Source organism: Microtus ochrogaster, linkage group LG5 (genome assembly GCF_000317375.1).
Source record: "Microtus ochrogaster isolate Prairie Vole_2 linkage group LG5, MicOch1.0, whole genome shotgun sequence".
Taxonomy (NCBI): Eukaryota; Metazoa; Chordata; class Mammalia; order Rodentia; family Cricetidae; genus Microtus; species Microtus ochrogaster.
The window spans coordinates 14,888,487-14,904,222 of NC_022031.1; the positions used below are offsets into that span (position 1 = coordinate 14,888,487).

The 15,736-nt window shown below is 43.8% G+C and overlaps 1 protein-coding gene across 2 annotated transcripts in view; it reads right to left on the bottom strand.

Moving 5' to 3' along the window:
* Sulf1 (sulfatase 1) overlaps window positions 1–15,736 on the bottom strand; it is a 165,718-nt gene that overhangs the window by 77,539 nt on the left and 72,443 nt on the right. The window contains exon 1 of one of the 2 annotated variants that reach the window (XM_026786700.1): window positions 9,346–9,395. The exons of the other annotated variant lie outside the window; for it this stretch is intronic. The gene's annotated coding sequence lies outside the window, so the exon portion shown is untranslated. Of the gene's footprint in view, window positions 1–9,345; window positions 9,396–15,736 lie in introns of those variants that run through there. 2 annotated transcript variants of the gene reach the window in all.

Below are 15,736 nucleotides of genomic sequence, written 5' to 3' on the forward strand. Positions count from 1 at the left end.
ATTTTTAGTTTTATTTTTTTTAGCCTATCCTTCATGAACTTAGTGCTATTTCTTACTTTAAACACATTATAGGATTTTCCCAGCAATCTGTTGTGTTGTTGAAATAATCAACTTAGGTTTTCTAGATTTTTCTCTTTGCCTATCTGTGGAGGAAGAGATTAGGAAGGAATTGAAATGAGAGATCATAATGACAACAAAAAAAGTACTTTTGAGAGTTCAGAGATGTAGTACTTGCATGCTTGCACAGAAGACACAAGACACTGGGCTCGATCCCCAGCAAAACACACACACACACACACACACACACACACACACACACACACACCCTCTCTCCATAGCAAACAGACTTTGAAGTTCAATGTTTAAAATCAGGAATAAAATCACAGGAAGAAACAGTCTTACTGGGAACAAGAGCTATAGCTTGGTGGAAGAATGTTTCCCTAGCATGTGCAAGGATCTGGGTTCAATTTTCCAGGACATACACAGGAAAATAAATAAATAACCACAAAAAAATAAGAGAATATAAGATTGGGCATTTTAGAGAATGCAAAAATTCTGCACAAACACTATTTGTCCAATATTTTTTGAGGAAGAACTTGGGAAACAGAGATCGTAATATTGAGGAAAGAACCAAAACTGACTTAGTATTTCTGAAGCGGATGATACAAAGTAACACAAGGGCCTGACACTGTGTACCTAGAGGTGGCAAGGAGACCCAAGAAAGTGTCTCAAGTCAGAATGGGGACCTCTTTCCTTATACTTGGTTGCCTCACTCAGCCCTGATATGAGGGCTTGTGTCCAGTCTTATGACCAGTTACGCCATGTTCCATTGACGTTACCCATAGGCCTGCTCTTCTCTGAAGGGAAATGGAGGATTTGATTTGGTGGAGAAGGGAGGTCTATGGGGGGGGGGCGTACTAGGAGGAGTGGAGGGAGGGAAAATTGAGGTCAGGATGCAATGTATGAGAGAATAATGAAAAAAACAGAAAGAAAGAAAAGAGAGAGTAAGAGAGGGAGGGAAGTTGGGAGTTCAGTTATAACAGTTATTAAGTCAGTGATTTTGATAAAAAAAAAGAAATAGAAATAGTCTTGGGAATCTTAGCTAGGTCTTAAAATATACAGTATGTCTATTAGATTTAGCTTTGATTTTTATATATTTATATAGCCAATTTGTGTTTTATTTATAAATACAAATTTTATTGAAAGATTTTTATTTGTGTGTATGTGTGTGTGCAAGCGTGTGTATGCGCATGTGCATGCAAGCATGCGCACTTGCCTGGGGGCCAGAAAAAGGGTACCAGGGTCCTTGGAGCTAGAGTTATAGGGGGTTGTAAACTGCCCTCTGTAGGTGCTGGAAAACTAAGTAGGGTCTTCTGGAAAGGCCTCAAGCACTCCTAACTGTTGACCCACATCTCCAGTCCTTCTCTTTGCATTCTAATATTACAAAGTTCAGCATTAGTCAGAAGACTTTGCTTTGGTAACAAATAAACTGCAAATACCAATGGCTTTCTACAATAAATGAGTAATCGCCACTCAAACCACAGATCCCATGCACAGAGGTTGCGGTGCTGTGCCCTGCCCGCGTGTCCTACGGTTGATTCAGAAACTGGACCGAGAAGTAAGGAACGAAAAAACTCTAAAGAATCTTTCAGGGCCATTCATGCTATCAATCTGGAAGGCTCTTAGGACATTTTACAACATTTCACTGACTGTCCCCAACTAGAGGTGTGGCCCCACCCTTCTGCAGGGGCACTGGGAAGTCTGGTGAGGGACGAAGTTTGCTGGGCACTGCTGCAGTTCTATATATGTATAAATACTTCATGCTTAATTTTTGTCTGTGTGTGTATGTGTGCACACACTGATACATTCATGCTTAAGATTTGTGTATATATCTACTTACGTGCAGACATGTAGCATCTTAAGTAATGAAGAAATGTATTTACACATAGATTCATGCTTTCAAGTAATGAAAAACTATAATCATGACTTAAAATTCAACCATTCTTGAGCACTGAAAACGTGCTTTCCAAGGACTGCTTGTAGCTCAGCTGCGGCTGCATGTTTCATATGCTTTTAGAACCTGGGATCAAACTCTGGTGCTTCCTAAAGAGACTGACAGTGTATGATTTGAGACAAAGCCTCACTGTGTAGCACGGATTGCCCTGAAACCTGTTAGGTAGCCCAGGCTAGCCTTGAACTTGCATACCCAATTTCAGCCTCGGGGAATACAAGGGTGTGCCATTGATTTCAGCTCAGAGTTGAGGGATTTTCAGATGTGCTGCATTTTGTTCTGATTCTGTAGTGAACATAGATCTAGCCCAACACACATTTATTTTACGGCTTTATGATGCTTATGATACACTTGCTGAAAGAAGTACTTATTTTCAAAAGAGCTAGATGGTGCATCTCTATTTCAGGAGCAGGTCTCCGCCTACTTATCTCATAGCCAAACTCTGTGTAGGATGGGAAACACTTGCCCTCACTGTGAGATTAAGCTACAGCTGAGTGATTTCCACTGACCTACTTTCTATGGCCTCCAGGCCGCCACAGGTGTAGCTGCTCTCAGCGGTTAAAACGTGGCAGAGTGGAGTTGCAAGCTCACTGCTGGGCTCACACTGGGTGGTGAGCAGGAAAGAGATCTCAAGGAAAGGCTAACATTTGAAAAGAGGCAGAAGGAATCTATCCAGGCTTCTTTGGATTCTAGCCCCTAAGCCAGGGTACTCACGGAAATTAGTGTCATTTCCCCCAACTTAAAAAAATAAAATCAAATCCAGTGACCATGTTAAAGTCAAAGCTTTTGTTCTGAGACATTTTCCAAGTAAGCTTAAAATCCAGGTTAGTTGTCTATAGCTGGTTTGAAAAGTCTGCTTTGTGACCCATAACAGGAATTATTAATTTCAGCTCTTTTCTTCCATTTGATCAATAGATCATTCCAAGTCTTCTCATGGCAAGGTCCCCGCGCTTGTCACTTTGTGGCTGTGCACTTAACTCCCAGTGACTAATAAGCATAGCTACTCATGGGTTAGGCAGAGAGTGAGAGCCTGGCCTGAGGTCACAGAACAAGCCATTACAGCAGGACAAATGGCAGGCCACTAGGAAAATCAAGTCATTCATCTTAGCCATAAAGCATATAATGATGCAAATTGTCTGCCTATTTTTATCGGCACCTGTCTGACTTACAGCATTCTCGGCCAATCTACTTCATCGATCTACCTCAGATCACTATCTCGGCCCAGGAGCAGAAATAGATTACTGTTAAGAGGCTGAGCAGGGCAGGCCTGAGAGCCATCCCTTCGCTGACATTTACAGATTCACAGGATGCTGCTCATCTCTGGAACCTGCAGTGACATGAAACTTACCACATGACTGTCGTGGTTTATTGTCTGAGCAGAAGAAGGGGAATATTTTACCCATACTAGCACCTAAAGTTGTTAGCTGTCTTATTAGGAAGACAAGTCTTCCTCGGCTTTCGGTTCAGATTATGATCTCTGCTCATGGGTGTTTGAACAAATTGATGTCTGGAGTATTTATAAATACACGCTTACTAGGGGAGCAAGCCTTAACATTCACCCGGACTTCTTAACTTCCCACACCCAGTGGCGTTTCACCCCTAGAATTTATTTTCTCCCTAAAGACACCACTTAGTTTCCAACTTTCATTCCTCAGCATGCGACAAGAGCAGTGCTTGCCACGCAAACGCACGGATATAACTAACCGGATGATGTGGCCCTCAAGTAAAACCAGCCATTCATAAAAGCTGGTCACCAGGAGCCGTTCTGAACAATGTGTATTTCAAAGCTGTCCCAAGCAATCACTTCTTTCTACCGATCTGGTTCCGTGAGGACTTAACAACACCGTGTGCACCACAAAAGGGAGGGATCACTGAAGCCCAATGTGATATTGATATTAGAGATTACAATTCATAAGGACTGGACTGATTGTAGTGTCCAAGCTTTCAAAACATGAGGCAGCTTTTGGAAATATCTGAAAGTTTCCAGACACACAGAAGGTAAATGGTGCTTCTTTGTTAATGGAGAGAAACAAAAATAAACAGGCACCTCTGTGGTTTAGATTAGGTCTCCAAATAGGATTTGTACGTAAAAATGAGTAGAAAGCAAAATAGCTTTCACTGATGGGCAGATGAGTACCATTCAGAAAATCAGTAGCTATAAATAGTAACAAGATGGAGCCATTAAGAAAAGTTTTTTATAAAGTTTGGATCCCAAGCACATGATTCTGCTGGCCCACTCCAGGAAATCTCTGTGAAGTAAACGTGCCAACTAATATCCGACCAGTTCAAAATGCTCACGTTCATCATTGGCCAAATAGATTCTTAGAGACAGAGTTTCCCAAGGTCCCAGCCTCTACCATCATTGCTAGTCCTGATGGATCTCAGGATGTGTGTTTATGTTCTCTGTGAACTGTCTGTTCCTTAATTGTAGCTTGTCACAATTATGGATAAAAATATACAGGATTGTATTTTATAAGTTTCTGGATGGAAGGCCAGGCTACTGTAAATCAAATGTCTCCAAAATCATGGAAGAAAATTTCCATATGTGTCATTAATTTTGTGTTGATCCAGATCAGAAATCTCGGAGAATTTGCATACTTGACATTGCTAATTCATTTTCCTGGAGAGTGGAGCCAGACCGGAAAGCTGAAGCTCCCAACGCCAGTCATAATCCAAGTATTGGCTCTAATTCTTCACTCCCTGGCAGCTAAGCCATTGACTTCTCTCCAGCTCCTAGCCCGTGAGGAAGCTTTCCTTCCTGGAAGGAACATCCCTACCACATTTGGCTCTTAGCCTCAGAGCACTGGACTTATCTATAGTGGAGCAGTTCAAGAGATCAACCATTCCACCATAAAACAAGAGCCACAAGATCAAGTGTGTAATTCAAGAATTACAGCGGGGGCTCATGGTGGTACCCTGGAAGTATGGTTGATTACTTTACTTCTATTGATTGCACAATGGGTCTAGAAAGTCCCCAGGTGATGCTCGTGGTACTGGTCTACCGGCGTGGCAGTTGAGTCTCCAGTACTACAGGGGCAGAGCGAGGCAAGTACTTCTATTGCTTTTTATGAGGTTGGATTTCTCAGATTAAACACTAGTCAAGGCAGTTGGGTGATCACAAGGTGGGGTACTCCTAATATGACTGCTGGTGTCATGGCTGACAGAGCTGTACTGGAAGATCACCTTTGGCAGAGTTGATATATACATATATCAACATTTAGGGACTTTCTATCTTCACAGCAAACATAACCAAAGTTTACTACTGAAAAATACTAGATCTGCCCTAGCAACCTACCAACCCATCTTTGAAGGGCTTTCAACATGTCTGGAATTCTCTTCTACATATTCCTTTTCTGTATGTGAAGAAGATGGCTTTTCAAATACTTGACTTAAATGGCATCTTAGTTTGGGTTTCTATTGCTGTGCAAAGACACCATGACCATGGCAAGTCTTATAAAGAAAACATTTAACTGGGGTGGCTTACAGTTCAGAAATTTAGTCCCTTATCATCATGGTGGGGTGTACGGGGCCATGCAGGCAGACGTGGTGCTGGAGCAAAGAGTGCTACATCTTGTAAGCAACAGGAAGTTGACTGAAAGTCACACCGAGGGAAGCTTGAGCAAAAGAGACCTCAAGGCCCGTCTCCACAGTGACACACTTCCTTCAGCAAGGTATTGACTCTTAATAGTGCCAATCCCTTTGGGGATCTTTTTTTTTCAAACCATCACAGGTAGACTAATGAAATCTGATGGTGGCCGAAAATCATGTAGAAACTGTTTATAAAAGAAACTGCTTCTTAAGTGACTGTTGTAGACCATGTACTTTTGTTTAGTTCTTAGCAGAGGTAAGAGGCAGCATAGATGACTTGTTTGTTAACAGTATTCCTGTCTCAGCTTTTCCCTCTCTCTCTCCCTCTGTCTCTCTCTCTCTCTTCCCTGTCTCTCCTTACCCTTTCTCTCTCCCTTTTTCCCTCCCTCCCTCTCTCTCTCCCTTCCTCATTCATTTTCTTCCTTTTTCTCCTTCCTTCCTCTTTTAAATTTTAGACAGCATTTTGCTGTGCAGCTCTCGCTAGTCTGAAGCTCACTATGTAACCCAGACTGGCCTCAAAGATGCAGCCATCTTCCCGCCTCAGCCCTGAGAACGCTGGTGTTATTGGAATGAGCCACTGCACAGGTCCCTGTTCAGTTTTTCTTCTTTCTTTTTTTTAAAACAATAATTTATTTTTATTTTATTTGCATTACTGTTTTGCCTGCATATGTATCTGTGGGAGTTACAAACAGTTTTGAACTGCCATGTGAATGCTAGGAATTGAACCCAGGTCCTCTGAAAGAGCAGCCAATGCTCTTAGCCACTGAGCCATCGCTCCAGGCCCCGGTTCGGTTTTCTAATCCTGTTCAATTGTCTCTGCCAATCACTCCTTCTGTGCTCCCCTCTTCACCCAGCCCTCCTCTGGGAGAGGCTGTCTAATGGAAACAGTTGCATTAGAAAACATGCTCTGAAATCAGGTAAACCAACCAACATGGTGGTGTGCAAGATACCATTAGTGATGGGGCACCCTGAGCTGAATTCTCGTCACACTGGGGAAGACTAGGGCAGGCAAAGATGAGAACATACAGAAGGACCTAAGACAGGTGCCAAGCCTAGTGGGTGAGTCAAGCCAAAGTCGAGTTTGCAAGCTTACAGGCTGCATTGTCTACCTCAACTCCCGAGGCAGCAGCACCTTCTAGAGCAACAGGTTATATGCATGACCAGATCCCACTGTAAAAGAAGAAATAATTTGGATTTTCCTGCTACCCAACTCAGGGCGGAGCTTCCAATAGAATAGAATGAGCTGTGCACAACCACAGAGTGAACAGCGTCTTCTCTCTTTGCCTCCTCTTCTTTGTTCACTAAACCCCCATTCCATATTTGACATGTTTCTCCTTTACTTCTCACCTCCACTGCCCCCATCCTGCCCCTGTGACTTGTAACAGTCCCTGTCCCTGTTGCCCTTGACTCTCCAGAGTTCCACCATCTCCAGCATGGCCATGCTGCTCCATCATCCTTAACCTGCAAATATTTTTCACTAATTCACCGACAGAAAGATCATGCCTTTCACAGTGAAAACTTTAGCCGCACATCTAAGAGGTGGACATTGGATTTGAGGAACTTCAGGGCTTTTGTCCAAAATGACATAGATTAGTGGCAGACACTGAATAAGCCCACAGTAGAGTCTTTGTTTGAAACTTTGTTTTTGTTTTTTCCCTTGAAGTGCATTTTTACTTCCAAGGTCCTGTGTATCTAAAGAAGTGAAATTAATGGGAAGAAATCTGAGTTTGTGCTGCAGGTGTTATAGGCATTTCCAGGCAACGGTGCTGAGTTTTTCAGAATCTCTGAAGGGAGTAAAACAGGGCATCAGTATGGAAGCCACACACCAAGACCAACCCCCGCTTCACCTTGCAAACAGAAAGGGGCCCCTCTGAGGCTGGTAAAATGAAGGGTGGTTGCTGGGAGAGGGTGTGGACTGGCATGGTTAAGCATGAATATGCAAGAGCATGCATTACAGCTCTGTGAACCAGAGGGTCTCCTGTATTTGTATTTAGCGTTGCGGAGTCGCGGGACATCTTGCCATGATTAATTAGTCCTTGGTGCTGAGGCCGAAGGTGAAATAATGTGTGCCTAGTCATGAAGTCAGCCAATCTCAGGCTCAGGGTGAGTACCGGAGTCCTTCGCTTTCCAGAGACAGAGAGAAGAAAGAACGTGACTTTTCCTTTTGTGTCTGAGACTCTAGCTATCCACACTTCTCACCCCACAGTCCCTGAAATTGTCTCAAATGAGGCAGGTGGCTGCCAGCTGTCCTTACGTCATACCCTAATGGCATCATCGTCAATATCTCTAGGCCACGGAAATTCCATCCAATTGACATTCCTTTTCAACAGTTCCCAGAAGGACTTGTTCCACCAACCCGAGCAGGGACACCCATGGGAGCCCTCCTGAGGCTTGGCTTCCCACTGCAGGGTGGAGGTGGCTCAATCTAGTTAGGATATTATACTTGGCTGCTTGCATCTGTTTTTCCACCATCTCTAGTGAGTTTTTTTTTTTTTTTTATCGAGGCTGTTTTCAGTAAAGCCCCAATTGCCTAGCACAGCAGGGGGAAGGAGGAACTTCACACACACGAGTTCCCATGATTCCTTCTGTTAACTCCAACTCAGAACAAACTAAAATGAACCATTTTCAGGAAGGGACCCTTTTTCAAGTAGAATTTGTGTGACAAAGAATGACTCCTTACTTTGTTACTTGGAAACTGTCGAGTGTAGTTCGTAACCGCCCTGGTCCAGGTCCTGTCACTTCTGCCATGTGCTCTCACTGAGTGACTCCGGAGGAGGCAGCAGACAGCAGGCAAAAAGTGCCATTCTCAGGGTACCGCTGTGACAAGCGCGCCACAGAACCTGGAAATGCTACTACGTGCATCTGCTGGGCTGTGCATCCAGCACACCTGTGCGCCGGTCATTGGTCCAGCACTCAAGATGATTGGGGAGAAATTCTGTTTCCCTGGGTGGGGATATTGTTCTGATAGAGGAGGATCAGGGATAATTGTAGACAATGATATACTTGACCAATCCTCCTTTAAATTAATTACATATTTCCCAGTCTTCACGGAACACTGCAGACGGCAGCTCTATTTTGTGGACCTAGGTCTTCCCTGTTAACATCATGATTGTAATACTTCAAGTTTTCCTTAAGGGCACTAGGAACTAGATGTCAAGTACAGACATCAGAGAGACTGAAATTCTTTAGTGTTCACGGTATTGTTTTGTCTACTTGCTGTCTATGATCACTTCTTGTTGTTAGCATATTTGCCTCTTATGACGTCCCTCTATCTTCCTTCCAACATGCTTGAGAGATACAGAAGGATAACAGGCTAGGTATCATGAGACCTGTGCTTCAAACCAGGAACAGATGTGGACAGCTCTCTCAAGCACCGCATATTGGAGGGTTAATAGCACGATGCCGTTTGAGTTGGGGGCCTTCATGGGGTTTCGAGGCTCCTTGTTTTTCTTCATGTTTGCCTACTTTTTTACTAGCTGGTTGAGAGTGTTAAATAAATGAAGCCAGGAAAGACAGATCCCTACATTCCTGCTTTGCAATTTTCCACATTCAGCAGAAGCCCTCACCCCCGCCCCCAGACACTGGAGTACACAGTCACATTACCTGCTACTTCTTGTTCAGTTCCATTTATTCTAATTTCCATAAACATTTTAATTGAGCAGCCGTGGCTGAGCACCTGTGAAAGGCACTTCATTAGGGAGATAATGCATGATTGAGAAAAGTGCTGCCGTGGAGTGGATACTTACGGACAACACCGGATGTAACGCAGTTTCAGAGTGTGTGCAGGCAGCGGCTTTCATCCTGTCAGAAGAGCAGGCTCGCACTTCCTGCAGGAGCAAGGTGTCCTTGAATTGTCCATTACTCAATTCAGGTTAATAGGTGCTCTGAACCCACACTGGAGTCTGGCATGTATCTCTTAAAGCTAGAAAACATACTTGCCAGTCAAATCATATGAGAGTCCGATGTGGTTCCTGGGCAACTATGTGTCAGCTGGTACTTTCCTGTGCTGTGCAACCAGTTAGCATCATCAGCCTAACTTCAGGTTGATAACAACTGAGTCCGATTTGTGAAATGCTGAAGTGATACCTTATATCTTTTTTTCTTTTAAAGGTTTATTTATTATGTGCAAGTTTCTGCTTGCACTGAAGGCCAGAAGAGGGCACCGAAACACATTATCTAGATGGTTGTGAGCCGCCATGTGGTTGCTAGGAACTGAACTCAGGACCTCTGGAAGAGCAGCCAGCGCTGTTAACCTCTGAGCCATCTCTCCAGCCCTGTGATTCTTTATATCTTATACTCCAGTGCAACATACATTTATTCTCTCCACAGAAAAAAAACAACTTTCATATTCACAATGTATCACAGGTCTTTGACTTAGTTAATCAACTTTATTTTTCAACTCAATTTGGGAGGAAAGCATCATTACCCCTCTCTGCTAGCCCCCCCCTCCCCGACAGAGAGAGCTGAAGCTGAAATCCACATTCAGGTCTCCTGACTTGGGAGTGGGTGGCTATTATCCTGACCAATTAGATTCTTTTCATTTTAGCATGCTATTTTGTAAATAATTACTAACACAGTCATCCAAACACAGGTTGAAAGTGTCCAAACTAATCTAATACACACACACACGCACGCACACATACACCAAAACAAAGAGATGATATACTTTGCCCTAGTTTTCAGTCTTTTCATTGGCACTGTTCACTATAACTCCATCAAGTAATGGTTTCAGACTTACTTACTCATCTACATAAATAATCCGGCGAAAGCACAAAGAAATAGATAAAGAGACATAGAAAAAGAGATATTGACTTCTCTGAGATGGCAGTCTGCTGAAATGGGTGGGAGTGCTGCTCCTAATGATTTCAACACCTTTAACAGAATCCCAGGTTTACAAAAGGTACATAAAACAACTTTCAGGGGAAATATGTCTATAAAATAAATGAGATTCAATAACTGGGAGAAAGCTTCGAGAGTGTGCTGGTTTTTAAAATTTCAAACAGTGCTTTAACAAAAGTAATTAGGAAAGTTTGATTACACCTGCCGAAGTGCACACATTTATAAGACATGGAAAACCAAACTTTAACTAGGAAGGGAATGATTTCTGGCAACCTAGCATTCTCCTATTAGACAGAAACTTGGAAATGTAATTTTTTTGAGGTTAGAAGCATGGAGGAGAGGGCAGTGAGCATTGCCATTTTCTTCTTGAAAATTCTCCTGGCCTTACATCACCGTTTTGCCTGACCACAGATCACAAAACTGTACTTGACAGAGTGACCACTAAGGACTTTTTGTATTTATACAAAATTCTGAGCTCTTTCCATTTCTGTTCCCATTTGCTAACGAAAACACATTTAACTAGAATTGTTCTAAATTATACAATACCAACTGCTGATTGCCTATATTATCATTCATTATCTTCTCCATTCATAAAAGGAAGCCAATTTAATTTGTAGTGGTAACATGCCCAGTTTTAGGTACCATTTCTCAGCTTCCTAGGAGTGAAATATGTTTGCATACCTGAATGCTCTCCAATGAGGAGTGATGAAGGAAGGCTGTTTGGGGCTACTGGGCATGTTTTATGACAGTGTAGGGACTGTTTAGCAAAGACCATGGCTTCAGCTTCAACAGCCATCTTGGGCCATCCATATTTATTTATTATTATTTTTCACTACTTTCAGTTTTTCCCTCATGCCTGTTCTGTTTCCAATGGAGGGACTTAGTCAAATGAACAAGTTGTATTTCTCCTGTGAAGAAATGTTTTTGGCTCTGTCACCCACACACACCCTAAGTCTGACACACCCTTTCCAACATTCTGCAGTCTGCAGATCCCCTGGCCTTTTAAAGTAGTGACTTCTAGAAGACACAACATCAATGAGTTAGGAGAGAGAAGGAGGAGGTCATTTGACTGTGGGTCTTGAGCTAAAGGGAGATGGTGTCAAGAACCCTGTCAGGCTACCACTCCATTCAACAGAACCAAGAGACTGTCCAGCTCCAGGGGCCTCAGCCCCATCAGATGGGACCCTGCCTTCTCCCCCTCTCCCGACTCCCTCCATCTCCTCCTCAGCATCAGTGTGATGGACTGAGAAGAATTAAGAAACAACGGGTGCTTGAGCGTTTGGGGCAATCTACAAACTGGTCGCCCCACAGTTCTAATCCTAAAGTACTTGTGTCTCTATGCTTTTACGTTTACTAAAAAGTAAACGTCAGAGCTGGCAAGACGGATCAGAGGATAAACACGCTTGTTGTGCAAGCCTGACAACCCGAGTTTGATCCCCAGAACCTATATAAAAGTAGACTGAGAGAAAAAAGTCCATAAATGTGTCCTGTCACCTACACATATGTTCAGTCACACACACACAGACACACACACACACACACACACACCCTCACCATTCTTGCACACTTTATCAAACAGCTAGCTTTCCCTAACACATGTTCAGAAGCAAAGGCATTCTTTGCAAATCCATCTTCCTCTGAGAACTCTGGTGTTTGGTTTTCAAGTCCGTGTTCGGGACGACTGTCCTTACTTTGACGGTTAAAAAGCTGTCCTCCCTTTCAACATTCCCATGTGTGATGTACTCACTACGTCTGATTTAAAAAACAAATGCCCTCAGTAAGGCCAAGTCTGTATTTCTGTTTTCTCATGGGAGGAATCCCAGGCAATCTTGGATTAGTGTGTTAACATAATCTGGCGGAATCAAAGCGGGGGCCCCTCCCTTACTTGTACAGCTCTGGCTTCTCTTGGGAAAAGAAAAATCTAGTTAGCTATCATGCTTGTCAGTAGAAATGCCAAGTTCCTCCCTAAGACTAGCTCAGCCCTGGTATCACGGGTTAAGGGTGGGGTTTTGACATTGCTGACCTCAGTGGGAATTAGCACACATACTTGCTGCTTTTCACTCTGTTTCCCCTCGGACCCCACCCCCAATCGGTCTCCAATTCTCTTCTGTAGAGACACACAGATCTGTTTCCTTCTTTCAGTTTCTCTTAAACTCCTCTTTGTAAGAACCCTTTGGCCGTGTCATATAGGAAACGTTAGGGGCTTCTCAGGTTAGAGATTTAGGGGGATCACAGAGAACTTCGGTTCACGCTAACCTGACAAAATCAAGAGTGACCGTGCCCGTTGTGATACACACATCTTTAATCCCAGAATTCAGGAGGCAGGCCGAGCTCTGTGAGTTTAAGACTAGCAGATCCTCGCAGTGAGACTTTGTCTCAAATCAGACAGACAAAGGAACGAGTGATGCTAACTAAGGTGTGGGTCTATGGCTAGCGCGAGCTTAGATCTTGAATGCCTCCCCTGGGTGTTGAAACTTCGGTCACTAGCCGTCACACTTTGAGAAGTGCTGGAATCTTTGGGAGACAAAGACTGTTTGAGGGGATGGCAGGTCATTGGAGCCATGACCTTGAACTCAGAAGCTTGGGATCCTGACCCCTTAGCTATATCTGCTGCCATGAGGTGAACCGTCCCCTTCAGACACAGTCCTGTTGTCACGAATTGTGACAACACTTGCCCATTGCCACAGGTAGACCACAAGCCACGAGCACTGACATCAAGAGCCCAAGTAAGCTTCTTCTTAGAGGCTGGGGTGCCGCTCAGAGGAAAGTGTACACGGTGTGAGAGAGACCTGAATTCAATCTGTAGCATAAAAAAAGGCAGAAGAAAGCAAATACTATTTGGCTCATCCAGGCACTAGGACACGCTTCAGTGCTGACTTAACCATGGCTTTACCCTGCTGAAAACTCAGTGCCTTCTCAACACTGGCTCTCTTACTAACACTTCATGCTTTAATGAATTTCCTGATATTTGGCCACTCAGATTCACCTCCACTAAAAAGGTGGGTTCTTTTGGGTGTGCTAAGAAAATCCAGACTCCAGTGAAGCTTTCTTTAACTTCTGTCTGTCTCTTATGCATTGACCTCACTTGCTTAGGAACTCTGTCCCTTTCCTAGACCCTCTAGGGACTGTACATCCCTCTGCCACAGGACAGCCATTTCCTCTCTACAGTTCGCTTGGAATATGGAAACTAGTTTAGTAGGAACTTTTGGAAAAAATAATGGCCTAGATGGTGATAGACCATCTTTTAGGGGTATTTTCTCAACCTAATTGTACCATTTTACAAAGTGAGTTGACTATTAAGCGGAGGGTGGAATTCAGTGGCGGAACACTGGCTTAGCATGCAAAGGGCCCTGGGTTCAGTCTCCAGCATCAGAAAGAATAACATGAATCAGCCTTTCATATGCTCGGCCGTATTTAAACTCCTAAAGACAAGATCTTTTCATATTTGCATACCATTGTAGGCTGTGAGAAGATTGGAGCATTTAAATACTTTTTCAAATAGTGTGAGATCTTTCATCTTTAGAAACCTGCCTTTCTCTTTTCAGTAAGCCTCAATTTCAAGACTATTTCATTCCGTAGACCAAAAAAGAAAAGAAAAAAAAAAAGAAGTTGGGTTTTATCTCAATCTTTCCGAAAGCCATTTAGTAACTTTTAAGTTGTTCTCTCCCTGAGCAATGGCTGAGGTATTTTGATTTAGAAGCAGCCCACAGCCTTCCAGAGAGTAGGGTGAAGGCCGAGAGTGCAGAGGGAATATAACTCCCTGACAGATGGATCACTGTTGTCCTTTCAAAGACAGCCCTGGACACTGTGAGGTATCTGGCTGTAGGGTAAACCTGCTTATTGTGCTTCGTTTTGGAAAAAAAAAAAAAAAAAAAAACAAGTTCACAAAGAGAAAGGCCAGTGTTGGGGATTTCTACCTGTTCTCATCTGTGCATGCTCTATCTCTAGTTTAAAGATGCTCCCCACAGGCACCACACATCACCCCTCCTTTCTCTCCTAGAAGGGTGCTTGCGGAACTCACTAATACCCTGTCTAGCTGGGGTGGTTTTGGTCTGGGCGTAGCAGCAGTCTAAAGCTGGGATTCTTTCGCCTCCTCTAGAGTCATGGGTGGTAGGATGGTTTGCAAACCTTCTGGAGGGTTTTGTTCCCAGACACCCTGTTAGAGGAGATGAGAGAAGCGTGTGACTTCACCAACAGCTGGAGGGTTCCAAAGAAAAACAGAAGCAAGAGTAAACTCAAAACAGACAAGCTAGCAAACCAGACAGGAGCAGGCTCACAGGCTAAGATTTTTCTTTATTTTTTAAAAAAGAAGACTGGAGAAATAACTCTGTCAGTAAAATGCTTCAAGAGCTTGCTGTTTAGGCCCCAGGAGTTGAGTTTAATCCCCAGCACCCAGAGTGGGCATGCCTCTAATCCCAGCACTCGGGAGAGGCCAGAGGATCTCTGAGCTCAAGACCGGCCTGGTCTATAGAGCTATAGTTTCAGGACAGGCAAAGCTATGCAGAGAAACTGTCTTGAAAGAGAGTCAAAGAGACAGAGAGAGATATATACTGAGAAAGAAACAAAGAAGAGAGAGAAATTACCACAAATAACCTTCTGGAAAGATTCACACTCATGAAGTACTCCTAAAACGCTCACATTTATACTGAGAAGGAAAAGCTAAGTGTTTTTTTGTCAGTTTAACATGGCAGAGACTAGAGGCTATATCAGGCATCAACATATTTAATAATATTTCTGCCAATAGCACTTCATTCCATAGGATCTTACGATGACATCATTAAGAAGAATGTGGTGTTTTCAACTATGGAGCTATTGCTGCCTTAGGGATAAGAAGCAAGGTTCAGCTAGGGTTCTGACATTCATTCACCAAACCTCTAAGGAGCCTTGCTGTGCATATGAAACACTGCGGGGGGGGGGGGTGTACAGACATCAAGGCCTGCACCTGCTGTGGGAGCTAAGGTCCTTCTTTCCACAGGGCAGCTCTTAGAAGGTGGGCTTGTGTGCTCTGTTCATCCCCTCCTTCCTCAGATGCTCTGAAAGACGAGCACCGTAGAGAACGAACCAGAGACGTTAGTGATAAGACCTGGCGCACAGCAGTAGCTGAAAGTGGAGGGCTGGTTCCTCCGTGCTTTTCCTGGAGGAGCTGAAGCTGGAGAGGCTGAGTAGACTCCCCAACACGGTACGTATGGTAAGTGGGGCAAGGAGGGACTAGCAGTCAGTTCAGGTAGTCATGGGCTGGGGTCCCTCCGCAGGAAGCCTCCTGCCTCAGTGGAGTTCCAGCTGGAAAGCCTGGGAGAT